General features: G+C 35.8%; 2 long non-coding RNA genes across 2 annotated transcripts; both read left to right on the forward strand.

Moving 5' to 3' along the window:
- The first annotated feature begins 11,790 nt into the window (after window positions 1-11,790).
- LOC134287234 (uncharacterized) lies at window positions 11,791-14,803 on the forward strand. Its single transcript, XR_009997143.1, has 2 exons — window positions 11,791-12,041; window positions 12,099-14,803. It is a non-coding gene; the product is annotated as an uncharacterized LOC134287234 (long non-coding RNA).
- Window positions 14,804-20,728: 5,925 nt separating this feature from the next.
- On the forward strand, window positions 20,729-22,045 carry LOC134287237 (uncharacterized). The gene is made up of 2 exons (XR_009997145.1): window positions 20,729-21,819; window positions 21,879-22,045. It is a non-coding gene; the product is annotated as an uncharacterized LOC134287237 (long non-coding RNA).
- The last annotated feature ends 4,652 nt before the right edge of the window (window positions 22,046-26,697 follow it).

The raw sequence follows: 26,697 nt of genomic DNA on the forward strand, positions 1-26,697 counted from the left end.
ATAGATCAGTTTGTTTTATAGTTATTCCTCGTACTTAGCAGATTTGGCCGTGAAAAAGGTTCACCAAGTCCTCTGAAGTCGTTTGGTGACGTGCAATACATCTACTTTTGAAATAGATCAGTTTGCTTTATAGTTATTCCTCCTACTTAGCAGATTTTGCCGTGAAGAAGGTTCACCAAGTCTTCTGAAGTCGTTTGGTGACGCACAATACATCTACTTTTAAAATAGATCAGTTTGCTTTATAGTTATTCCTCCTACTGAACAGATTTTGCCGTGAAGAAGGTTCACCATGTCCTCTGAAGTCGTTTGGTGACGCACAATACATCTACTTTTAAAATAGATCAGTTTGCTTTATAGCAGGATATGAAGCCATATTATCGCCACTTATTGCAGTCAGTCAGCGACTTCATTGAATTTTACGATGAAAAACGCACGATTTGATCTTGGGCGTAACAACCATCCGTGCGCAACAAGAGCAATAAGTGCACGGCGGATTTCCACTCAGACATTTTGATGGGCGCCGAAGCACGACGTAATGACGAAGGCTTTTCAATAACGGTGTAAGTAGTTTGGGGCGACTTTAATCAAAAGTGGGAGTAAAAGTTTTGTGTAAATTTGATAAATTTGAATGGCGAGATGCTGTTCTCGACTGTTTATTCAACAGTGTCAACCATTTTGTGCATTTTTGTGCTTTTTTTTCAAAGGCGCAAGATCATTGGCGGAACAACCAAATGAAGTGATCAAAATCAGATGTGGAAATCCGCCTTTATTTAAATTATTGTTTTCCAGAAGTGGAAACTTATTTTTGATCTAACGTCAGGAAAAATCATATGTTTATGAGTTGTTTCATCAAATTATGCTGAAAAGTGATTTGTTTACATTTTGGCTCTTCCGCCCTTTTCAAATGTTGGTCTAGATCTGTGAGCTACCTTGCGGAGGTTGTTTCCACTTTGCCGAGAAACATCTCCAGGATGCTTCGGAATCGGATTTCCTCGTCGGAGACGGCTGTTTTACGGTCAAAAGTCTCACTTTACCTGCTGGTCGTCGTGTGCAGTCGGTAGAGGTTTTAGCCCGCGGCCGCGCGCGAACCGAGTTTGACAGATGCTGTTAAATGCACTGAAGCAAAAATTACATCACTATTTCATATGCATGATTCGGCGAGATTCAGAAAGATTCCGAATGATTCAAAAAAGATTAAAAAAAGATTAAACTCAAAAGATCAGAGTGTCACCCTCTCGAAAAATGTATGCGTTTTATTGGCGATAGTTGCAATACACCTATGCCAAAAATAAGACGTTTAAATTTTTAGCGTCGTAATCTAGAAATTTTCCCAATAAGTGATATATTCCATATAGAGGAAACTACCTATTCTCGGCCGTTTTATTCTCTTCGTCTTTGGTTTTTTTTTTAAACCTATTGAACTCAGAGTTGGCCTCAAATCCTTCCCAACTAAGCTGAATTATATGGCCAAGTTTCAGGCCATTTGGCTGACAAAAACCCCCCATGACGAAGAGAACAAACCTGCCGACAATACCCATTGTCACCCTACATTGATTTCGGGGGTTTGAAAAGTCTTACGCGCCATTCAAAACTTTACGAGAAATGCTTCTGTTTACCGCAACAACAAAAGCTGATTTGAATAAAAAAAATAACGGTCGAATTGAATTTCAGCCAGATCGAATGTCGAACACTGTTGAAAGCTTTGAATGGTCGACAAAAAAGCTCCACTCATTAGTGTCATTCGTATCTCGACTACGCCTGCGCGCACAGGCTAATATCGCCAGCGATGTTTTGTTTATAGTCTGATAGACTTTTTTTCTCACAAGCTGTCAATGCCGTCAATGCATCAGGTAACCGTTTTCGCTGATTGGTGTTTCTACGTTGCTAGCTATAAAGTGTCTCGAGTATACCAGACTCGTTAGCTAGCTATCCACTTATCCGCGAGCGGTAATGGCGGCGGCGGGCATAACCAACCGGTTCGGATTTTGACGTTTCTTGGGGGAAAGTCAAAACAATTTCATTCTCCTCCTTACCTCTTCACCCACCAAACGGTAGCGCCAACCGATTGCGATCCCCAAGAAATGTCAAAATTCGAATCTGTTGGTTGTGCCCGCCGCCGCCATTACCGCTCGCGGATAAGTGGATATATGGCTTTTGATATCTTTCAAGAAGCGTACTACATTTTGTAGAAGGGTTACATCTTTCTTTTCGAAGACTTGGTATATGTTGCAGTATTCGTCTAACTGGTATTTCTCCCTTTCTTTGGCGTATTTAACGCAAAAGAACATGACATGGTCCGAGTTATCAAGAACATCACATACGTCACAAATGCAATCTTCCTCTATCTTCATTTTATGTAGCCAATATCGTGAGAAGTCATGACCGGATAATAAGCGATTGAGAGTACGTACCTCGGTGTTGTTTAGTTGTAACTTATGGTGCCAGGGTTTCGCGGGTATTGTGTTTTGTATTTGGAAGTATTTTCTGCCCTTGCCAAGCTCGGCTGCGTACTGTAGGTACCATTGTTGGGAGCTTTGCTCGCTGATGGTGTGGATGTGGTTGATGGCGTCGTGTAGAAGGATCTTATTGCTGCAAACTGTTTCCTGTTCGAGTCCCGCCTTGGCTAGTTGATCAGCTACTTCATTTCCGTTTAGTCCAGTGTGTCCTGGGATCCACTGAATCGACGTGTTGTACTCCGTGGCCATCCTCAGGATATTATCTATCACTTCATCTCTTTCATATGAACGTTTGTTCCGCCTGATGTATTCACATCCAGATTTGGAGTCGGTCATAATAACCGCGTTTTGAATATTTTGTGTGCGTATTGTGGTGGATGGAGAGCATATATAATACTGATAATAATATTTAAATTTGTTTATCAGTATTATATATATATTTATATATGCTCTCCATCCACCACACGTATGTATTGCAGGGCCACGTTGATCGCTTCTAATTCAGCAGACATTATGCAGACGGTGTTCGCCAATCTTAGACTCAACCTGAAGTTCCTAGCCTCGTGGTACACGCCAATCCCGCATGTCACGCCGTCCGAAGATGCATCCGTGAATATCAGCTGCCGACCACTATATTTTCCATGGATTAAAGATAGAGATAACTGCTTCAGAACTTTCGTGCAGGTTTCCTTCTTGACCCACGTTCCTTCTTTTAAGGTGGTGCAGATTTGCACGTCGCCCCACCTGTAAGGTTCCTTAACCATCGTCGACAACTGTTCAAGAATGTCATGGTGGAGAAATGCTGATTTTTCCATTGCTGTATACCGTTGGTTCTCGCAGAATTCCTCTACGAGGGTATCTTGGCACATTTGATCCCAAACCGGTGATTTCGAATAACAGTGTTTAACAACTTGTCTCCCTATCATTTTCATTCGCCTAAACTGCAGCGGCGGTTGCGCAGCTATAGCTTGCAGTGTGTTTCTGGGCGTAGTTTTCGTGCATCCTGTCACTCTTCTCAGGCACTGGTTGTTGATAGTATCTAGTTTTTTAAGATTCGTATTACAGGCAGAGCTATAAACGCTTGTTCCATACTCTATGAAACTTCTGATTAGAGCATTGTACGCAACATTCAGTGTTCCCGGATGTGCTCCATATTTTGTGCCACTGATCACCTTTAACATATTCAAGCGATCCGCCATCTTTTGCGTCAATTCCCGAATATGGGAACCAAAACGCAACGATTTGTCGATCAGAACCCCTAGATATCTGTGCCATCTGACTGATTCAATGTCTTCGTCGTTAACCGCTATCTTCATTTCCCGTGGACTATTCAGGAACAATACTGCTTTAGTTTTCTGTGCATTTATAGTGAAATTCAGAGATTCTGCCAACTGTGCAAATCGTTCCATGTACGCATTTCCTCTTTCGTTCAGCTCTTCGATTGATCTTCCCATAACTATGATGGAGAAGTCATCTGCGTATTGGACCAATATAACGCCCTCGACCTGAATTTCATGTAATTTCGCCGTGTACACATTGAATAATGTAGGTGAAAGTACATCACCCTGTGGAAGTCCCTGGTGCACATACCTCACTGCTTTTTGGTCGCCTACTTGAAGCTCTATTCTTCTGTTGGTTAGAAAGGCCATTATCCAGCTGCTGAGTTCTGGAGGAACCGCATACGATTGTAGGACAGCTTCCAGAGTTTCCGGCTTCACTGCGTTGAAAGCGTTCGATAGGTCAACGAAGATGGTGCCGACGATCAATCCTTTCCGCTTTCCAGCCTGGATTCTGTTAACCACGTACTCGAGACAGCTCATTGTTGAGGTTCCTTTCCGAAATCCAAATGAAAGGTCAGGTAAGATGTGATTTTGTTGAAGATGTAGTTCGAGTTTTTCCAAAACAGCTGCGTTGAGTATTTTTAAACAACAGTTGATCATCGAAATTGGCCTAGTACCCTCAACGGTTTCTGGATTCTTTCCCGGTTTAGGGATGGCAACCACTTTAATGGATTTCAGTTCGAAAGGTATACTAGTGGACTTCCATATATTGTTCAGGTCCTGAATTATGACTTCCCTAACATCGCTATTCAACAGGCGCAGCATGCTGTAAGAAATTCCGTCTGGTCCAGGTGATGTTGATACTGTTTTCTTCGCTAGGAATCTGTTCCAAAAGTTGATATCCATTACGTCGTAATTGGGGAGATATCTAGGAAATTCTTCCACCAAATCTTCAACCGGAAAGAACTTATCTAGAAACTCCTGAGCCATTTCCATGTTTTCATGTACTAACACGTTAGCAGTTGAGCGCTTTCTCCCAGTTAATCTCCGTAGCTTTTCCCAGATGATCTTGGATGGTGTACGAGGATCAATACTCTCGACGAACTCCTTAAACCGCTGCTTTTGGGATTCCTTCTTGATTCGGTTGAATACAGCTTCACTCCGTTTGAACTCGATCAATTCCTGCATGCCACCTGTGCGATTGAAACGAATTCTAGCTTCGCGTTTTTCCTGCCACGCCTTTTCTACCTCCGTAGACCACCAAAATTTAGGTACATACTTATCCTTTTGTCGAGCTCTCTTTACGATTCGCCTTGTTTCCGTTTGCAGATCTTTGACGCCACTGACACTGTCACTACTCATTTCATTAATCGCGGCTTTTACTTTGGCGCCATTGATGAAATAGCGTTCTGGTTTCTCCTCACAAAGCTGAATAGTGGTTTCCAATGCAAGATGCCGACTACCGATGCCGAAGTCCAGTGTCCGCATTGTTGTACAATCGATTAGTGATGGCGTTACCATGACCAAATCGATAGCTGATTGTGATTTTCCAAGTTCCACAGGTACAAATGTTGCTTCCCCAGTGTTGAGAAGAATAAGGTTTTCATCGTTGATCAGCTCGAACAATGTTGCGCCCTTATTGTCGGAATGATTCGGGTCCCACGACACATGATGCGAATTGAAGTCCCCGGCGATTACTGCTTTCCTGTACTTTTGAACTTCCTTAAAAATGGCACCGATGTTGTCCCTCAGTTCGAAGTGTGATATTTTTGGAGCTACATACACTGATACCAAACAGATATCAGACGAAACGATGTGTCTAGCAATCACCTGTATCTTGTTAAAGCTTGGCATGAAAACTTCCCGGGTTTTAATTCTCTTGCTGATAATTAATCCTGCGCCACCGTATCCATCGTCCCTGGAATCAAGGAACGAAAAATACCCTGGCACCTTATATTTTGTACTCTCAAGTTCTAATTTGCTCCATGTCTCGCTTATAAATGCTACATTGTATTGGTCCTGAATTAGCAACCTCGATAACTCCTCTTTATTTTTTTCTAAGCTTTGTATGTTTATTTGTACTATACGTATGTTCTTTTCTGTCATGTTCTACTTACGTTTCCATTCCGTGTTCATTCTCTGCTTGTGACCAGTCGACCGTGCTGGAACGGAGCCGGCGTCCACTGGTATCTCCTACCTTACTTTTGCTGCTTCCCGCTACTGCATCCGATGGTTTGCCACTAACTGCGCCGCTGGTCGCCGCGCCATCCCCATTAAGGTCCTTTCCGCTGAGTTGTTCTTTGATGCTTTGCGTTCTCTGGTCTTGGAACCGCTGTGCCCATCGCTCGAAATCAGACACCTTGAATTTGTTGAACAGGGCTACTCCTGTACTTTCCTTTTCCGTCTTCTTCTTCTTGTCAGCCATGACCTGGACCTGATCAGCAATATTGACCTCTTGAATCGGACGTTTCGGCTTCTGTGGTTTGTATTGTCGTTCGTTCCTTGTTCGGTACTGCCCCGCCGCCATAGTCGCGAAGCTTTCCGGCAAATCTGGGAATTCAGCAGCATTTTCCAGAGCGTCGTAGCGATTTTGGGTGAGTATCGGATACTGTTCTTTTGCCTCCATGTACGTCATTGTCGACTTCGCCATAAGCACCTTAATGTTGCGTTGTCTCACTCGTTCCGCACAACCTTCATCCGATGTTCGATGATCCGCGTTGGTTTTGCAATACAGGCATTTGCGTTGGTTCGGGCAGGCACCCATCTCCATATCTTCATGTTGTTGTGCACAGTTACCACATCGTTGCTTTGAACGGCAGTTTTCCGCCTTATGATTATACCTCAAGCAATTGAGGCATAGCACCGGTTTGTTGATGAAGGGTCGCACTGAATTAACGCAGCAGAACAGACGGACTTCCTTGGGTAGTGTGCTGGCGCGGAAAGCGATGCTGATGCGTGTGGTCTCAATTTTGTTGGCTCCTTCATACCTGTGGAGACGGTTGATGCCGAGGATCGGGTAGTCGCTCCGTATGTTTTGCTTGATTTCGTCAATTGTCATGTCCACAGGTACTCCTGACACCACTCCTGAAACTGCAACGAAGCTTCGTGGAATAAACGCTCTGTATCCCTTCGGCTTGAGCTGCTGATCTGCCTGGAGTCGATTTGCTGTCTGATGGCATTTCATGAACACCAAGACCTTGTTTCGGCCTAGTGCGCGCAGGTTGATAATGTTGTTTTTGTAGTCATTGTTTTGCGACAGCATTCGTCCTACGGAGAGCTTGTTGATTGGCGCCTTGTTTTCCGGATCGTCCAACTGCACAATGACTCTGTATGGGTAGGTGTCGTTCGGGTTGTATTCGTAGACTTGATACTGCCTTTGCGCTCGCTCTAGTCTACCACCGTCGGGCGGCTTCATGTTTTCCGGCGGATCCGCCATTTTGCAGGATTCGGTTTTCAGCAGAACTTATATTCTTTCACTCTTTTTCAGTCTTTTCACTCGTAAAACTACACAGAAATAATGTTCACTTCGCAAAATCGAAAGAAAATGTGGTTTTCCCTTTTCTTTCTCGAAAATTCGTTCGTCAAACAGAACACGTGGGAATTTTCCTTCCGTCCGCCTCTATAACTCACACGCGAATGAACCATTCTCTTTTGGAGATGTGGTTGTGAAAGTTTAAAAAATATATGCCCAGTACGGAGGGTTAGCCTAACATTAGCCTAATGTGAGACTAACTGGCCAGCATGTTAGGCTAACTTTTTGTCTCACTTTTGCCTAATGTTAGTCTAAAATTAGACAGATATGACACACTTTTGTTAGACATGTTGCAAATTCGAAACATGTTTGTTAGTCTAACATTAGACTAACGTTAGACATGTTTTAGTATGGGCTGTTAGACGAATGTTAGGCATAGATTTTATGCTGCTTGTTTTCATTCCAGCTGTCATCCGAGCAAGAAGTGTGATTGTAGTAGTGAACTTTTATCGGCGTTCACTACTACAACCGCTCTTCTGCCTCGAATGAAAGCTGAACAAAACATATTTAATAAAAAATATCGGAGCCTGTTTTAATTTTAATTTTTTATTTTATTTCAATTTAAATCTATTTTAATTTTAATTTTAATTTTAATTTTAATTTTAATTTCAATTTTAATTTTAATTTTAATTTTAATTTTAGTTTTAATTTTAATTTTAATTTTAATTTTAATTTTAATTTTAATTTTAATTTTAATTTTAATTTTAATTTTAATTTTAATTTTAATTTTAATTTTAATTTTAATTTTAATTTTAATTTTAATTTTAATTTTAATTTTAATTTTAATTTTAATTTTAATTTTAATTTTAATTTTAATTTTAATTTTAATTTTAATTTTAATTTTAATTTTAATTTTAATTTTAATTTTAATTTTAATTTTAATTTTAATTTTAATTTTAATTTTAATATTAATTTTAATTTTAATTTTTTTTTAATTTTAATTGAATTTTAATTAAAATTAAAATTAAAATTAAAATTAAAATTAAAATTAAAATTAAAATTAAAATTAAAATTAAAATTAAAATTAAAATTAAAATTAAAATTAAAATTAAAATTAAAATTAAAATTAAAATTAAAATTAAAATTAAAATTAAAATTAAAATTAAAATTAAAATTAAAATTAAAATTAAAATTAAAATTAAAATTAAAATTAAAATTAAAATTAAAATTAAAATTAAAATTAAAATTAAAATTAAAATTAAAATTAAAATTAAAATTAAAATTAAAATTAAAATTAAAATTAAAATTAAAATTAAAATTAAAATTAAAATTAAAATTAATATTAAAATTAAAATTAAAATTAAAATTAAAATTAAAATTAAAATTAAAATTAAAATTAAAATTAAAATTAAAATTAAAATTAAAATTAAAATTAAAATTAAAATTAAAATTAAAATTAAAATTAAAATTAAAATTAAAATTAAAATTAAAATTAAAATTAAAATTAAAATTAAAATTAAAATTAAAATTAAAATTAAAATTAAAATTAAAATTAAAATTAAAATTAAAATTAAAATTAAAATTAAAATTAAAATTAAAATTAAAATTAAAATTAAAATTAAAATTAAAATTAAAATTAAAATTTAAATTTAAATTTAAATTTAAATTAAAATTAAAATTAAAATTAAAATTAAAATTAAAATTAAAATTAAAATTAAAATTAAAATTAAAATTAAAATTAAAATTAAAATTAAAATTAAAATTAAAATTAAAATTAAAATTAAAATTAAAATTAAAATTAAAATTAAAATTAAAATTAAAATTAAAATTAAAATTAAAATTAAAATTAAAATTAAAATTAAAATTAAAATTAAAATTAAAATTAAAATTAAAATTAAAATTAAAATTAAAATTAAAATTAAAATTAAAATTAAAATTAAAATTAAAATTAAAATTAAAATTAAAATTAAAATTAAAATTAAAATTAAAATTAAAATTAAAATTAAAATTAAAATTAAAATTAAAATTAAAATTAAAATTAAAATTAAAATTAAAATTAAAATTAAAATTAAAATTAAAATTAAAATTAAAATTAAAATTAAAATTAAAATTAAAATTAAAATTAAAATTAAAATTAAAATTAAAATTAAAATTAAAATTAAAATTAAAATTAAAATTAAAATTAAAATTAAAATTAAAATTAAAATTAAAATTAAAATTAAAATTAAAATTAAAATTAAAATTAAAATTAAAATTAAAATTAAAATTAAAATTAAAATTAAAATTAAAATTAAAATTAAAATTAAAATTAAAATTAAAATTAAAATTAAAATTAAAATTAAAATTAAAATTAAAATTAAAATTAAAATTAAAATTAAAATTAAAATTAAAATTAAAATTAAAATTAAAATTAAAATTAAAATTAAAATTAAAATTAAAATTAAAATTAAAATTAAAATTAAAATTAAAATTAAAATTAAAATTAAAATTAAAATTAAAATTAAAATTAAAATTAAAATTAAAATTAAAATTAAAATTAAAATCAAAATTAAAATTGAAATTGAAATTGAAATTAAAATTAAAATTAAAATTAAAATTAAAATTAAAATTAAAATTAAAATTAAAATTAAAATTAAAATTAAAATTAAAATTAAAATTAAAATTAAAATCAATTAAAATTAAATTAAAATTAAATTAAAATTAAATTAAAATTAAATTAAAATTAAATTAAAATTAAATTAAAATTAAATTAAAATTAAATTAAAATTAAATTAAAATTAAATTAAAATTAAATTAAAATTAAATTAAAATTAAATTAAAATTAAATTAAAATTAAATTAAAATTAAATTAAAATTAAATTAAAATTAAATTAAAATTAAATTAAAATTAAATTAAAATTAAATTAAAATTAAATTAAAATTAAATTAAAATTAAATTAAAATTAAATTAAAATTAAATTAAAATTAAATTAAAATTAAATTAAAATTAAATTAAAATTAAATTAAAATTAAATTAAAATTAAATTAAAATTAAATTAAAATTAAATTAAAATTAAATTAAAATTAAATTAAAATTAAATTAAAATTAAATTAAAATTAAATTAAAATTAAATTAAAATTAAATTAAAATTAAATTAAAATTAAATTAAAATTAAATTAAAATTAAATTAAAATTAAATTAAAATTAAATTAAAATTAAATTAAAATTAAATTAAAATTAAATTAAAATTAAATTAAAATTAAATTAAAATTAAATTAAAATTAAATTAAAATTAAATTAAAATTAAATTAAAATTAAATTAAAATTAAATTAAAATTAAATTAAAATTAAATTAAAATTAAATTAAAATTAAATTAAAATTAAATTAAAATTAAATTAAAATTAAATTAAAATTAAATTAAAATTAAATTAAAATTAAATTAAAATTAAATTAAAATTAAATTAAAATTAAATTAAAATTAAATTAAAATTAAATTAAAATTAAATTAAAATTAAATTAAAATTAAATTAAAATTAAATTAAAATTAAATTAAAATTAAATTAAAATTAAATTAAAATTAAATTAAAATTAAATTAAAATTAAATTAAAATTAAATTAAAATTAAATTAAAATTAAATTAAAATTAAATTAAAATTAAATTAAAATTAAATTAAAATTAAATTAAAAATAAATTAAAATTAAATTAAAATCAATTAAAATTAAATTAAAATTAAATTGAAATTAAATCTACATTAAATTAAAACTGAATTAAAATTAAAGTGACTCACCGACACGATGAGGCCAAACTTAACGGAACCGGACACTTGACCGGACACTGTTTTGGTGATGACTGGTTCCGGCGACAGTGCGAAGAGAACGAACCGAACTTATTGGCCAGCAGCAGCGTCGAGGAACTGACGGGTTGGACGACGGAACGACTGAAATGGTTCCTACGAGTTTAAACTAATTGAGACGCGCAAATTTTTCTCATTTTCTCGACCGACGAACGCGATTTTTTAGCTGCCGCAACTAACAAAGTATTTTTCCACTGCCATTTGCTCAACTGTCAATGACGCGCGAAAAAATCGAACATTCAGCATAAATTCGGGGTTATGATTTATGCTCTCGAAAATTTTTCGATGAGCAACATAACTAACAAATGCCTAACAGTGTCGAACGCCTAACTTCCTCCGTGCTGGGTGCACTCTCAAACGGAATGATGGTTTCTGGTGATTTATTTACTCACTTTTAAGTTTTTTTTCCCAGATGGCAAATTTCAATAAAAATAATCCTGTCTCACACTGAACCAATTTGTCCGATAGGCCTTTTCATGTGACAGATCCGTGCATGCATTTGTTTACAAAGCTTGAACAACAGCTGCTAACAAGAACGTGTCATCTTCATAGAAGAACTGTCAAACGCCCGAACAATCAGCTGATTTAAGACGTCAAATGAAAAGGCCCATTATATTTTATCTGAAAAATCACATACCCACATCGAAATACGAGTTTGATTCATTTCATATTCCTATTGCATCTTACGCTAAGATCAGTTTACCCATAAATAAGTAGTTGATTCACCCATATTTGGGTTTTGTATGCAGTACTCATAATATGGGTAAATTATACTGATAATTATTGGTAAAATTTACTCATAAAATAAGAAAAGTGACTTTACTCATATATGGGTACTTGTGGTTTACCCATATTTGGCTGAAAAAATGTTGTTTTCGATTGTGAGCTCATCATCACAAGATGAACAATCTCTTAAGTTTTATTTCAATTTTTTCGTGAAAGTTTTCGAGTTCGACGATCCAAGTTAGACAAAGACATTTTACCATTAATTAAGAACGGTAAGCCAACAAAAATCTATTGTTATTCTCTTCTAGAATATCTCATTTTGATTCCAGATCTCGATTCCTGGGCCGGAGCCTCGGTGCCGGATCCAACCTGATTCCTTGCCTGATTTTGTTTTTCTCCTACCGCTACGGCAAACAACAATGTGCAGCGCGTTTAATATTTGGAAACAGGAAGGATCTCGGAAAGGAAAGCCAACTGGCCTCCACACGTCGACTGTTTAAGGCAGTGGTGCTCAAGCTGGAGGATACCGCGGGCCAAATTTGCAATTCGGGATCGAAATGTGGGCCGCATAAAACATCGATGCAACAAAAAGAACACTTCTAAAGCATATTTATTAAAAATCTGAACAGTTCAATTTAGATTCTTAAGTTTGATTGAGACAAACGTTTGAAATTCAAACAAACAATTTAGAAATTGCCCCTAGAATTGCCTTGAAGCCACTTCAAGAACTTGTCAAGCAGCTTTTACAAGAATTTCTTTTGAATCGCTCCAAAAATGATTGCTGGATTTTCTCCTAAAATTTCTTGTGGAGTTGCTCCAGAAGGTTTTCGAGAAATTTCTTGAAGTTTTTTTTAAGTTTTTCTAGAATTCTCTTGGCACTCCTCCAAGAATTCCTCTCAGATTTGCCTTTGGAACTGTCCTAGAGTTACTTCAGGAATTCCTCATTAATCGTTTCCAAGAATTTCTCCTAGAATAGCTTCCGGATTTTTCCGAAAATTTTCCAGGAGTTTCTTGAAGATTTTAGTAAATTCTTTCCATAGGTCTCTTCTAAAGTTGATGAAATACTTCATCATTAAATTTCTTCAAAAATTAGATTTTTAACAATTGTTTCCGGAAGTTTCTTCAACTTTATCTTGCTGCATAAGTTGCTTCAAATTTATTGTTCATATTTTCCTCAGGCGTTCTAGGCATCTTTTGTGTCTTGATGTAGTTGGTCCTGGAATCTAGTATGTAGTTACTTCTGAAAATTCTCTTTTTGTTGCTCGAGGAATTTATTCGCTTAGAGTTGCTTAAAAGTTTTCTCCAATAATGCTCCATGGAGTTTCTCCAAAAATGTATCCAAAAGTGTCTCCAAAACGGCACAGAAGATGCTTTATGAATCTCGTATTATTTATTTCTTGCAACTTCAACAACACAGTTACCCAAACTTTTGCTCAAACAGCATCAAATTAGGCAAGAAATCATATAACCCAAGCTGTTTGCACCATTTCATTGCAGAAATGGAGAATTGATCATCTCACCATACAAAAATCCAGCTCACTACTTTCAATCTAGTACTTCACTGATTGCTTCCTATTCTCCATTTCTGCAATGAAATGGTGCAAAAAGCGTGGGTATTATGATTCCTTGCCTATTTTGATACTGTTTGAGCAAAACTTTGGGCAACAGTGTTGTTGTTTTCTCCATTTCTTGCAACATAAACAACATAGTTATCCAAAGTTTTACTCAAACATCATCAAATTAGGCAAGGAATCATAATACCCACGCTTTTTGCACCATTTCTTTGCAGAAACGGAGAATTCAGTAACAAATTTTGAAAACGACGTACGTTACGTACAATATATTGTAGATTCACTTAGACGTTTTCTCGTTCAGAATCCTGGCGAATTTTCGGATGGATTATATAGAGATTACAGAAACACCCCACTCAACTCAGTAATTTTATTTATGTGTATGCAATTGGGTTCTTTAGGGGTATCCAGATTATAGCGCAGTTTCGAGTTCGAAAGGAATCGCACAAGAAACTTCTTGAGTGATTCCTGGCAGAAACTTTCTTCGGTGACTGCCATTTGAACTATCATTTCTTGTGGGGAAAAGCAGAGGAAGCCAAATTTCAAAGGAATTTGCTGAGGGGGGGGTGTTTGTTTTCAGAATTTCTCACGGTGAAAAAATAATGGCCGCTCAGCCAGTTTTGACATCTAAGACTACCTTAGAATATGTAAATACCTTGCTGCGATCGAAGAAAAACCGGTTTCTTGAGCGATTCAGGCAAGGAATTTCCCATGCATCAAGATAGGCTGAGAAATTCCTTCTGAACTGCAAACAGTGCTTATGCCATAATCAGATTCTTCGGCCAAAAATTAGTCGAAATCCAAAATGTCATAATTTTTGGAATGTGGGAACTATTTTTAAAATGCATTTAAAATTTGTATGGGGAAATTTTTTTGTTCGGGTCGAACTGTCATTTTATCGATTGAACTCAGGATTAAAAAAATTAAAATTAAAATTTAAAAATTAAAATTAAAAATTAGTCTATGATTAAACCATAGATTTAATTCCAAGATGTAAAAGTAAGGAACAAATTCCGTTCAATTCATGACGCCATTCGCTCCCCCAGTAAATTCGCCCGTTCCTGTTTTCGCTCGAAGCGGCGCTTTCACTTGTGAATTCGCTTCATGTTCTTGCCCATTCATCATAGCAAACAAGTAAATTCGGCAATCCCGTTACCATGGTCAAAGCATTCTTGTTTATTTATTTCATGTCTGAAAAAATTGACACGAAAACCGTCTGCTTCGGCGTCCACGGAAAAGCATCTGGCTGTAGCTCTCAGAGCGATCAAGGAATTGCCTTTCATCCGGTTCCTACATGAAGTGACCCCCACTTGCGTCATCGAAAGACCTAGGGCCACTTTATTGGTCATTTATCAATAAAAGCGCACTCCCAAGCGCACTCCCTTCAAAGTCATTCTTGCCTTATCGTTCCCGAGTCCCGGTCAATTCTATCGAAGCTAAAGATGCACATCTCACTTGTGCAACAGCACAGACTGGTCCAGTGTAAATTATTAAAATGAAATGAATAAACAAAGTATTTTCCAACAAGGGTCCACCCACACCTTTGACTTAGACACTACTTCTCCCTCGTCCGAAAACGTCCAGTGGCCGCATTCCGGCGCACAATTTCTTGGAAGAGAAGAAATTTTCTTCCATTACTCACCAGCAAAAAAAATCGTCTCTTCGAAGAAAAAGTGCGCCGAAATTCGCCTACAGGAAACCCAAAAAATCAAAAAGGATTCTGGGAGAATGGAGAATCGAGGTTTTTTGAGCCCATCCCGAAAGCTACAGTTGATTTGATCTGCAGCATGGTGGCTACGCACCTTGGCACGTAGGTAGAGAGGATAGGGTCCCGGTGTGAAATTCACTGGGTTTGCAGTTGAATCGATTTTCCATCGGAAAAAATCCCTTCGTATCAGCAAAACCGACGTTTCTGCGTTGTACCTGGCTCTCCTATGGAAATCTGCTGTGTTAAACGTCCTTAGGGACCGTGTGCCTTTCAATGGCAAAGTGAACCCTTCTGAGGATAATCCTCTAGCATATCCATGAGGTTAACTGAATAAACCAACATAATAAGGTTTTATATTAAGTATTATTTTTAAACTCAATTGGTTTCCGCTAATTGTGCTCACTTGTTGTCGACAAAATTTGAAATGAGTAGACGAAAACACGGTTGACAGTTAGCAGCGTCAAAAGCGCCGCCTCCTAGGCTTCATTCAAAAACGATGTACTGGGGGATTGGGGTCGTTGAAATTTGACGAAACTGGCGTCACGGGCGAATTGCCAGTTGCATATTGATTGTTGATTAAACTGTCATTCTATCCACGAAAATTAAAACTGTTATATTAATTTATTCATTAAAAAAAGGTATTGAAATTCAATAAAATCACATTATACTCAGAAAAATGAAGTTGGGTGGAATGATCTCACTTTTGGGTACTTTAGTTTTTCCGTGAATGTTCCTGTTTGACATACACGGTAAACAAAATTTATTCAAAATTGAGTGCTGAACATCAAGGAAAATTTAAAAAAAATCAAATAGTTATTTTATGGGCTTTACCTGACAGGAATACATGAAAAATGAGTAAATATGTCATATTTATTTATTTATTTATTTATTTATACATGCCTTCGAACTAATCGCACAGACAGATGTTTAAGATCTAATCCTATTTTTAAAAACTAACTTGGACACATTAAAATCAAAACTAACATAAACTTCGTTGAAACGTCGACAACAAACTTCGAACGGATTGTTCCTCCCATATTCAGTGCGGTGTACAGGAAGACGGATGAAACTTGTTTGTCGCGTGGCTCTAGCGGGGACGTTGAAATTAACAGCACTTAACAACGTAGAGCTGGCCACGTTGTTACACAAAACATCATAGACATACAAGCGCTGAAGCAGTATCCTCCTACTGGCCAATGTTGGTAGGTGTATCAGACCACATCGTTGCTCATAGGGTGGAAGACGGATGGCATCATTCCACGGCAGCCGGCGAAGCGCATAGCGAATAAAGTTGCGTTGTATTCGTTCGATCCTGTTGATTTGAGTGGCATGATACGGCGCCCACACTAGCACACAGTACTCAAGAACACTACGTACTAAAGCGCAGTAGAGTGTTTTAAACAGTAAACGTCTTCAAACTGCTGTGTGTTTCGCTTGACAAAACCGAGTGTCGCGTACGCCTTCGCGGTCGTTGCTGCTATATGCTGGGCAAAATTCAGTTTACTGTCGAGAAGAACTCCTAGGTCTTTTATGGTACTGACCCTGGTGATACTGGTTGATGACATTTTATAGTCGAAAAGGACTGTGCTCGTTTTCCGACTAAATGTGATGACGTTGGATTTACGGACATTCACTTCCATACCATTCAACTTGCACCAGTTCGATAGCACATCAATATCGGCTTGAATGGCACAACATTCAACCAGCGATGCGATTACACGAAAGAACTTCAGGTCGTCTGCGAACATCAGCTTCGGAGATTTAATAATTTCGCAGAGCTCGTTGACAAACAGCACAAACAAAAGAGGGCCCAAATGACTTCCTTCACCAATAGTCCATTTTACGAACCGTTTTTATGATGAATTTTGACAGGAGGTTGCGTCCAATAACCCGTGAAAACCAATATCATCATCAATATTGTTGTCACTTCGTAAAATGGCTCATACTTGACCGATTTATGCAAAAATTGAGATAGGCTTTTAGCAGACCCCCTCAACTTCCAATAATTTCTGGAAACACAAACGCAACGCCATCAGTAAGCTTACGGAAGAATATAGAATTAAATAGTGGGATAGATGTTGAAGTATATGCCTTGCTTTTGGTGGTTGCTAACTCAACAGATTTGTTTTCAGTTGTCAAGTGTTTGTTCTTTGTGAAGAAATGAAAGGTTGGTAACTTTACATAATTGAATATTATTAATTCAGTATTGAAAGTTATTATCAATTATTTTAGGAATATGCTAAAATTTCTATTTACGAAAACAGTGAGGCCACGGTTTTAAAATGCGGGCGCAGAGTTGCTGTACTTGCTCCAGGGAGTTGAAATCTGATCAACCAAGGAACAATGCGGCGGACAATTTGGAGCATCCTAATACACAATGCGGGAGCAACCTGGGAGCGGCGATAGAGCATTTGTGCATTTGATATTGCCATCCGTGTTCAGTTGTTACGTCGTAGCATATGACAAGTCATCTGCGGCAATAGAAAAACCCAGAACCACAGACAAACAGACGTCTCACTCTACTCACTTCTCATCGTTACCCTTTTTAACGGTTAGTTCAAATATTTTGTAGTTCGCAAATCGCTCGGTCACGGCGTTCGCATCGTTTTTGCTCCTGTTTGACGTTTGCTCACTACTGCCACCTACTGAGTGGTTTGCGTAACACAGCCTGATTAGCATTGGGTGATTATGTTTTCGTGACGATGATTTTTATTGCAATTTATTCCAAGTGATACGTCTGTTTGTCTGTGCCAGAACTGTGCAAGAACTGTGAAGTTGAAATCGTATTTTGGATTCACGTTTTTGTAAAATGTAAAATCGAAATTTGAAAATAAATGTTTGCAAACGCTTTGTATACCGCATTTAGTTCACTACTGGACTGCAAACTGCGACATTATAAGTGCGAAAGCGTAAACAAAAGTGCGCGATTGCATCAAATCAGGTTGATGTCTTCGGCGCACTATTTCTTCAATCTATGGAGAACAAGTGCTCTGAAGACACCGAGTTGATTTGATGCAATCGCGCACTTTTATTAGCGTTTTCGCACTCGTGAAAACTAGTGCGATAGTCCAGTGGTGAACTAAATGCGCTATATAATGTTTTACAAATCGTTATGTTCCAAGCCTGGGTGAGGCACACTGACCATTGCCCATATACCATCGTTTCCCAAAATTTGCTTTTATGATCCACCAGTCTGTTGTCATTTTGCATATACCAGTAAAGCTCGTGCTCCAGTACGCCCCTCACGAGAAAAGAATGAGGTATTTTTTGACAGTTTCAAGTGGTATTTGATATCTTTATTGTTCTTTTCTGCCCGAACTAACCTAACAAAAGCACATAATTAAAAAATGTATACTAGGCCTGTCCAGCTTTTCAAAAATGTTCTCTGATTCTCAAGTCCACCCCCATATTTTGATTGGCATCCTAAAAGAAGTAACTGGTCAAAATTTCAGCCAAATCCATTGAAATTAAGAGGCGCATCAAATCAGTTTTGTGTTTTTCGACTATTTTTGAACTTCAAAAAATCATAACTACACTAAAACATGTCAAAACTTAATTCTTTCGGCAGAAATTAAAAGCTATATTTGTCTGCTACAACTTCTCCGAACAACGTGTGCCAATAAAATTGAAGGAAACATGTGTAATTATCACATTTGTAATCAGAAAAACCTTAAAAAGTTGATTTTTTGATAGATTTCGTTCTGGAACACCCTAATATACTTAATAAGATGGATTTTTCAAAACGGCATCATATTCTCCAATGTTTTTTGGTTATTTGCTTCTTTGATACCAATGCTGTAGGAGTTGAGCAAAAATTACTAAAATTCGTTAAAGTCAAATGTGGCCTAAAAACTAGCTTTTTGGAGGCAATCACGTTGTGGCGCGAAATTGTACTGAACGTAGTAGCTTTGCTTCCTAGTAGTTTGCCTTGGCTACCCCCTACCACGGGTGATAACAAACAAGCGCGATGACAGGTGTTGGCTATCATATCAGTGCTGACGCGATGCCACTTTTTGCGCGCCAAAGCGTGATTGCACCCTAAAAGCACAGAGAACAGACATCCAACTCCAGTTCTGAAGCTGTGTAAGGAATTTAACGGTCTTTTGAAATCGGTAACACAAGTGGCAATAGCGTGGCGCTGCAATCGATTAATTTCCCATACTAATTTTATTCACCACTTGAAATGTTTCAATTCACCACTGACTGTGGCAATATGGTGTTTGGCGGCGTTAGTGTTGTCATCGTGTATTGGTTTGCAAGCTCACTCAAGTGAAGATTCAAATCCTTACACAACTTTCTGGATGAAATTTGTTCTAGCCTGGATGTCTGTTCTCTGTGCTAAAAGCTAGTTTTTAGGTCACATTTGGCTTTCACGAATTTTAGTAATTTTTACTCAACTCCTACAGCATTGGTGCCAAAGAAGCAAATAATCAAAAAACATTGGAGAATATGATGCAGTTTTGAAAAATCGAACTTATTACGTATATTAGGGTGTTCCAGAAAAAAATCTATCAAAAAATCAACTTTTTAAGGTTTTTCTGATTACAAATGTGATAATTACACATGTTTCCTTCTATTTTATTGGCACACGTTGTTCGGAAAAGTTGTAGCAAACAAGTATAGCTTTCAATTTCTGCCGAAAGAATTAAGTTTTGACATGTTTTAGTGTAGTTATGATTTTTTGAAGTTCAAAAATAGTCGAAAAACACAAAATTGATTTGATGCACCTCTTAATTTTAATGGATTTGGCTGAAATTTTGACCAGTTACTTCTTTTAGGATGCCAATCAAAATATGGGGGTGGACTTGAGAATCAGAGAACATTTTTGAAAAGCTGGACAGGCCTAATGTATACTATCCAAACAAAATCATAAATAATTGTGTTGAAAGAATCAGCCGCCACTTGAATCCATTCGAAGTCGTTCCAACGATCGTGATCCTGGAACTTCTTCAATAACCGTGCATCATCTGGTTGCAACTGATTGGAACCATTGCCTGCAGCCATGCAAAGCAAGAACTGTCGTTTAATAAATGTTCTAACCTTTTCTGAATGAAAAACCTGCCTTGCCACAATCGTATTCAGTCATTTGAATCTCCCTCAGAATCCTCATCGACTGGTTCAAAACAAATCAATTGTCATTTGCTTCGAGAAAAATCTTAGTATGCTTTGTAACATACATATTGCTTTGTAGTTTTATACTGTTCCCCTACGTGGCAGCACAATCGCAAAAGAGACTTGCTTCCTATGATTTATATGGGGGCCCCACTCACATGGCCATCTTGTTAATCGGATATCTTTGCTTTTAGGAGCCTATTTGGTCGGCGTTAAATCAGACCGAACCAAGGGGAATGACACAAGGGGAATGACATATCCTTTTCTAACCGGAATATCTGCATTTATCCGTTTCTAACCGTCGTTAACTGCGTCTAACTGGTGCTCACTTAGCAGCTCGCTTAGCAACGGTTAGCGATGGTTAGAAACGGATAAATGCGGATATTCCGGTTAGAAAAGGATATGTCATTCCCCTTGGAATGACATATCCTTTTCTAACCGGAATATCTGCATTTATCCGTTTCTAACCGTCGTTAACTGCGTCTAACTGGTGCTCACTTAGCAGCTCGCTTAGCAACGGTTAGCGATGGTTAGAAACGGATAAATGCGGATATTCCGGTTAGAAAAGGATATGTCATTCCCCTTGGACCGAACCATCTAATTTTCAATGATTTCGAGAAAATGTCCTGTTAACACTGGAAATTTCAAATCTTCGGCATTATTTTCAGAAATACTATTATTCTTTTATGTAATGACACATTTGCATCAAAATAATGTCGAAAAGTTCAGGTTTAACGAATTCCTCAGCCGAGTCCTCAGCTTATCTTTATCTGCCCGAAAAATCGCATAGTCCACTCTGACTGAACGCCGACCATTTGATGGCGAAAACATCAGATTTTTTCTTTCTGTGTTTATTTTTTCTAATGTCGTTTTCGTTTTTGCGGTGGAGCTACACCGGTGTAGCACTTTTGCACCAAAAATGATCGTTTTTGATTTCCGTGCTACACCGGTGCAGCACTTTTTCTGCACCACGCAGGATAGTGTAGCACTCAAAAAATCGGGAGTGTAGCTGGTGCACACCGTGTCCACCAATCAGCGTTTGCAAAGTTGTCAATATTTTGGTGTTTATACACGCACACCAATGCAACTGCACCGAAAACAATGAGAGTATATTACAGGTGGGGAAGAAGAAGAGATGGCTATGTATTAGTAAGCAAAGAAAAATGTAAACACAAATTGTGACGTCACTATTTGACACGCGTTCTTATGGGAGCTCGCTTTGCTTGTAGTAGTGACATGTTTTGCACCAGACACGGATCTCACGCACACGAAGTTCTTCTTCCCCACCTCTATTAGACTCTCATTGCACCGAAAATGTTCGTTTATTCAGCGAAAAGTGTAGCACGAAGCGCACGCTAGTTCTCAAATACCCATTAAATGGGTCTTAAGTACCCATTTTTTGCAACAGTACTGAGCTGTCAAAAAATGGGGCTTTTTCTTACTTCAAATAATGGGTAAATAAACCCCATTACGAAGTTCTCTTTCTGATGAAAATAATGGGTAAATAGCACCCATGATTATTTGTCATTTTCAGAACCGCCATTGTTGGACTTCGTGATTTTTAAAAAAAGCATATTTAGCTTTGTGATTCATTGTATCGAACAATCGACATCGCAGATGAAGAGGATATTGTTATTTAAATTGGTAACATGGTAGCATGTAGGTATATCCATACTGATCATTCTGAAGAAGTTTAAACACATATTTTTTCATTGCAGTTGGATGAAAAAGTCCCGGAAAGGGCGGGTTCTCGGTGCTGTGATTTTATGAGCATTGAAAGTCGGATGCGCTTCGAAAATGGAGGATAATTATATAGAGATAGATATAGAGCTAACTGTCCTTCATATTACATAATAAATATACAATTTAAATGTGTACAGTCTCATCTTTTCTACTTTTCCATTTTAAGAAGTCTTGCCGAATACCCTAACCTCAATCTGCAATATTTCTCTCGAAATAATGGGGTTTTATTACCCATTTTTTAATTGTAGATGAAGTGTAAAAAATACCCATTTTATGAAGTTCGTGGCCAATACCCATTAATGGGTAAACGGCAAATACCCATTAAATGGGTTAAGCCACTTTAGTTGGAAATGGGTACTAAAGTACCCATTAATGGGTATCTTCAAACTAGCGTGCGGTGTAGCACCGCCGCAAAAACGAAAACGACATAAAAAACGCCACAAGGGACATCGCTGACACGAGGGTGTTCCTGTGTGTGTGAGTCTCGTCACGACACATCATTTTTCGTTAGTAGTGGTGCTTGTTCTTTTTCCCGTCCGTCCACCGATGATGATGATGATTGCTTTTCCAGCCAACCAGCAAGCAGCAGAGCAGCAGTCACTGTGTTCAGCCAGTACATTCGCTTGTCAGATCGCGGTTTCGATTCATCGGTCGCGTGGAGTGTGAGTCAAAAGTGAGCTAGCAGGGAGCCAAAATCCGTACCAACTTCTTGCTTGCTCATATTCTGGATTGTCGCAACGTTGCGCGTTTTCGGACTGTGGTGGAATTTGACGGATTTGAGCAGGAATTTCGTGTTGAAATACGAATGCCAAGTGCCAAAAGGAGGAGGACGGTGCAGTGATTTTTTTTTTCGGTTCGAATGGTGTTTTTTTTTCGTGGCGACCATAGGCGGAGCACGGGGGCAATTTTAGCACCGCAGGCGAGAGAGAGGAAGTGACTTGCTGGAAGTTTTTTTTTCACTTCGACTCTGCCCCGCGATCGCATCAGGTTGTGCAAGAGTGTGCGAGTGTGAGTGGAAGAGTGCGGTGAAGGTGAAGAAAACGAAGCAGTCTGGGAAGAATCGTCACGAGTGCCACCATCATCGCAGTCAGCAAAAGAGAAACGTCAGAATTTGGTGTGATTGTTTTGAAATTGTAAGCTGAAGTACTTTCAGTCGGCGGAGGAGAAGTTCCAGATTTCCTAGTGTTTTTCGAACGCCAACACACCAAATATGGATAAATTCATCAGCATGTGGAAAGTGCGGGAGCTCGCCGATAAGGTGTAAGTAAAATTTTCTGTTTTTCAAGACACGGTGTGACAGCGGCGATGATAACGGGTCATTTTATTTATTGTTATTTGTTGTAAATTTTATTACTGCTACACGTTGCGCTGGATGAGCTCCGACTGGGTTGGGAACATTCCCCGTGTTTCGTTTTGCCCTACCTGCGGGAGGTGTTGCAACCAACAACCACTTGCGCAGTCAAAAAGCAGTTCCAGTATTGAGCCTCCAGGGGAAGAAATATTTTGCGCAACGCTGGCTGGGCTGTCCAATGCCATTCATTGTATATCCAGTATGTTCAAGTCAGTACATCTGGAAATCGCGTAATATCTTTTAGAAGCTGCTAGTTGATCACTGTCAAGGGACAGAGCTAAGCTCTGTTCCAGCTAGACAGAAGAAGAAGATTTGTATTTGTATTTGTATTTATTAGTTACACGTAAACCCGGTGGATAAACCTTTTGTCAGGCCAAGGAATCTTTCTAAGAAAATTACATTACATTGTATTGGATTGACTAATATGAAATATCTATAACGAAATTATCATTTTCATCTGTAATCGATAGTAAAACTGTCTGGAGGGTTCTTCCAAATGTGTCTGGAGTTGTACAAAACACACCAGGCCAAAATTGCTGCAATAACTAATCTGTAGAAAGTAATGCAGCGGTATAAATGTGACACTAAGCCGCGGAGCTGGAGATGGAGGGGACCTTGACAGGAATCTAAATATTTAACTACGCTGTCGACAACCACGGCTAAATATCAGCAAAAGAGAATTTGTAGCTAATTGTTGCTGACCGACCGACATACACACGCCAACACGATGGAAGAAGAGGGAGAACCGGCTGGAAAAAAGACGAAACAAAATTCCATCGTCGTGGAGAGACGCCAAGGGAAAGGCAAAACAACCAAAAAACGGAGAATCACCCAGGCCATTTAATTGCACAATCACAAAACAGAAAAGAAACAACGAGTGCAATTCGTGCGGCAAGGTTATTGAGTATCTCGAATCGGGTTTGGTTTGAGGGAAACAAAATTTTCATGGCAATGCGCGAAAAAGAATCACTTGCTGCTGGCACTGAGAACCGGTGGTCATCATTCGAGTGGCCGCCAGTAAGTAAATGTTCATGTGAAAAATCTTATCAGAGTGTAGAAATTATCAGGAACCTGATAAAGCGATCGCTTCACTGGCCCCCGCAACAACATTGGTGTAAAAAGGGGAAGCAAGGATTGGAAGTACAGGTATTGTTAGATGTAACGTACCCTCGATATAACGTACATTTTGCTTCGATATAACGTACAACATTGAAAATATCGTTTTTTCCAGTAATATCCTCCAGATAAACTATGAAATCACTCAAACCATTGTTTTGTTGCAGCATTAGTCTTGTTACCCAGAATTAGCCCAAATAGGGAATAAAAATAGTGTACGTTATATCGAAGCATAAAAAACGAAAGAACTTTTTGGTGTCCCAAATCAGGACATTTTCCCAAAATCATTGAAAACAGATGAACTGGTCTGACTTGACTCCAACCATATAGAAGTGTAAGTAATGAATCAATAATTAAAACACATTTAAAATAAACGGCTAAGCAGAATACAGAATTGTGCAGAACTATTATTGTTCAATAGCACAAGTTTTCTAATTAGTCCCAAAAGGGAACCTGGAAAATTCTAGAACATCTGGAAAACTTCAGTTAGATTTCTAAAAGGAAACTCCAGAAGTATCCCGAAAAAAAAACTCTTCCAGGATTCCCAAGGTTCTGGAGGTTCTCAACAGGAACTCCGGGAAGAAATCTCTGTATGATTCTCAGCAAGAACTGAAAGATTTCCAGAGGGAACTGCTGGAGGGCTCCCGGATGGAAGTTATGAAGGATTTTCTGAAGGAATTTCCAGAGAGTTTTCAACATAAACTGCTGGTAAATTTTCAGAAAAGTAAACCCAAGTAACCACAAGCATTATAACATTGCACGAATTAGACTGAATATCAACCTTTGCAATGCGAAATGCAGTAATTCCACACTTGTCATGCAATAATCCTTTAGATTGGCATTATCAATGTGATGATGCATTGCATTTTTCTTTACATTCGGGTTTATTAAAAGGTGATATAAGATAATCCAATAATTCAACACTGCAAAAACTGAATAAATGCAATGTACAAACTAGCAAAGTTTGCTCTAACAATACAATTATAAAAGCTTGACTCTAATGGTAAACAAATGAAATCAAGAAGATTGAACAACTTTACGGTCAACTCTAGCGGTCTTCAACATTTCTGGCTCGACTCCCGACCAACTTAATCCCCGTTTGAGCCACCGATCGACGACAGCAAAAGCTATTTAGAGATGAATTTTTCTCTTTTCTGTAGGCTGCAATCACATGCCAATAACGATAGAAAACACAATTAGCATATGAGCAATGTGCGAAGGGTGTTTTAGTAGAGGTTTTTATTTTCTTATGTTGATTAAATATCTTCTAAAATGCATTATGTAATTTTCAGTAATTTATCGGAATGTGATAGTTTACCGTATTCTATTACATATGACATAGTCGTTTTACCCTCTACTACAATGATTGAGATAGAAGAACATTTTCCTTTTAGTTAATGAAATATCTGTTGTTATCACTGCAGCAGAAACGGTCCAAGGTGCCAGCGCGTATGGAACTCATCTAGCGGTCATCAACACTTCTGGTTCGACTCCCGATCCGACTACAAAAAAATAATGGTTAAAACATTAATGTGTGAGGGCATCAGTACCGTCGATAACGAAACGGTGCTAAAAATAGATTTTTGTTTTGGTTTTTCGTGTTGCACGTATCAAGCATGTCAAATGCAAATGTACAGCACATGCATTTATATTACTTTAGCAATGGCTGTCAGCGTGCTGCAATATGTGGCACTAATTTGATTTTAGTGGGGCCCTTTTCGACTTTAATATTGCTTCAATGGGGTGTTTAAAGTAATGCAGCATTATATTCATAATTTTAATTATCAATATATGGCAAAATTGATGCACTTATATACGGCTTCGTGGTTACTTGGGAAACGCTTTGGAAGATACCAGATTATTCACTCTGAAGGAGCTCTTGGAGAAATGCTAGACGGAATTTCTGGAGCTTTTCAGAAGCAACTCTAGTAGGGGTGACAGAATGAACTCTTGGAGAAATCCAGTAAGAAATAATGGAAAAAAATAATGGCGGCTCTGGAGAAAACCCAGCAGAAGTCACTGATGACAACAAGAGCATGGATGAGTCCTGGGAGAAACTCTTGCGAGAATCCCAGCAGAATTTCCTGGAGAAATTTGTGGACGTATTCCAGATGGATTTCCTGAAAGAATCCGGAAACATTGCTGATGGAAACCCAGAAAGAACTTGTGGAGAAATTATTAGAGACAATATAGAAGAATCCTATAGAACATACCACAAGAAATCTTAAAAGAACAAGAAACTCTTACTGGAATCAAAGAAGGAATTCCTGGAGAAATCTCAGAAGAAACTCGTGAAAGAATTCTTGGAGGAACTTTTGAAGAAATTT

The sequence above is a fragment of the Aedes albopictus genome, chromosome 1 (genome assembly GCF_035046485.1).
Source record: "Aedes albopictus strain Foshan chromosome 1, AalbF5, whole genome shotgun sequence".
In the NCBI taxonomy this organism is placed as follows: domain Eukaryota; kingdom Metazoa; phylum Arthropoda; class Insecta; order Diptera; family Culicidae; genus Aedes; species Aedes albopictus.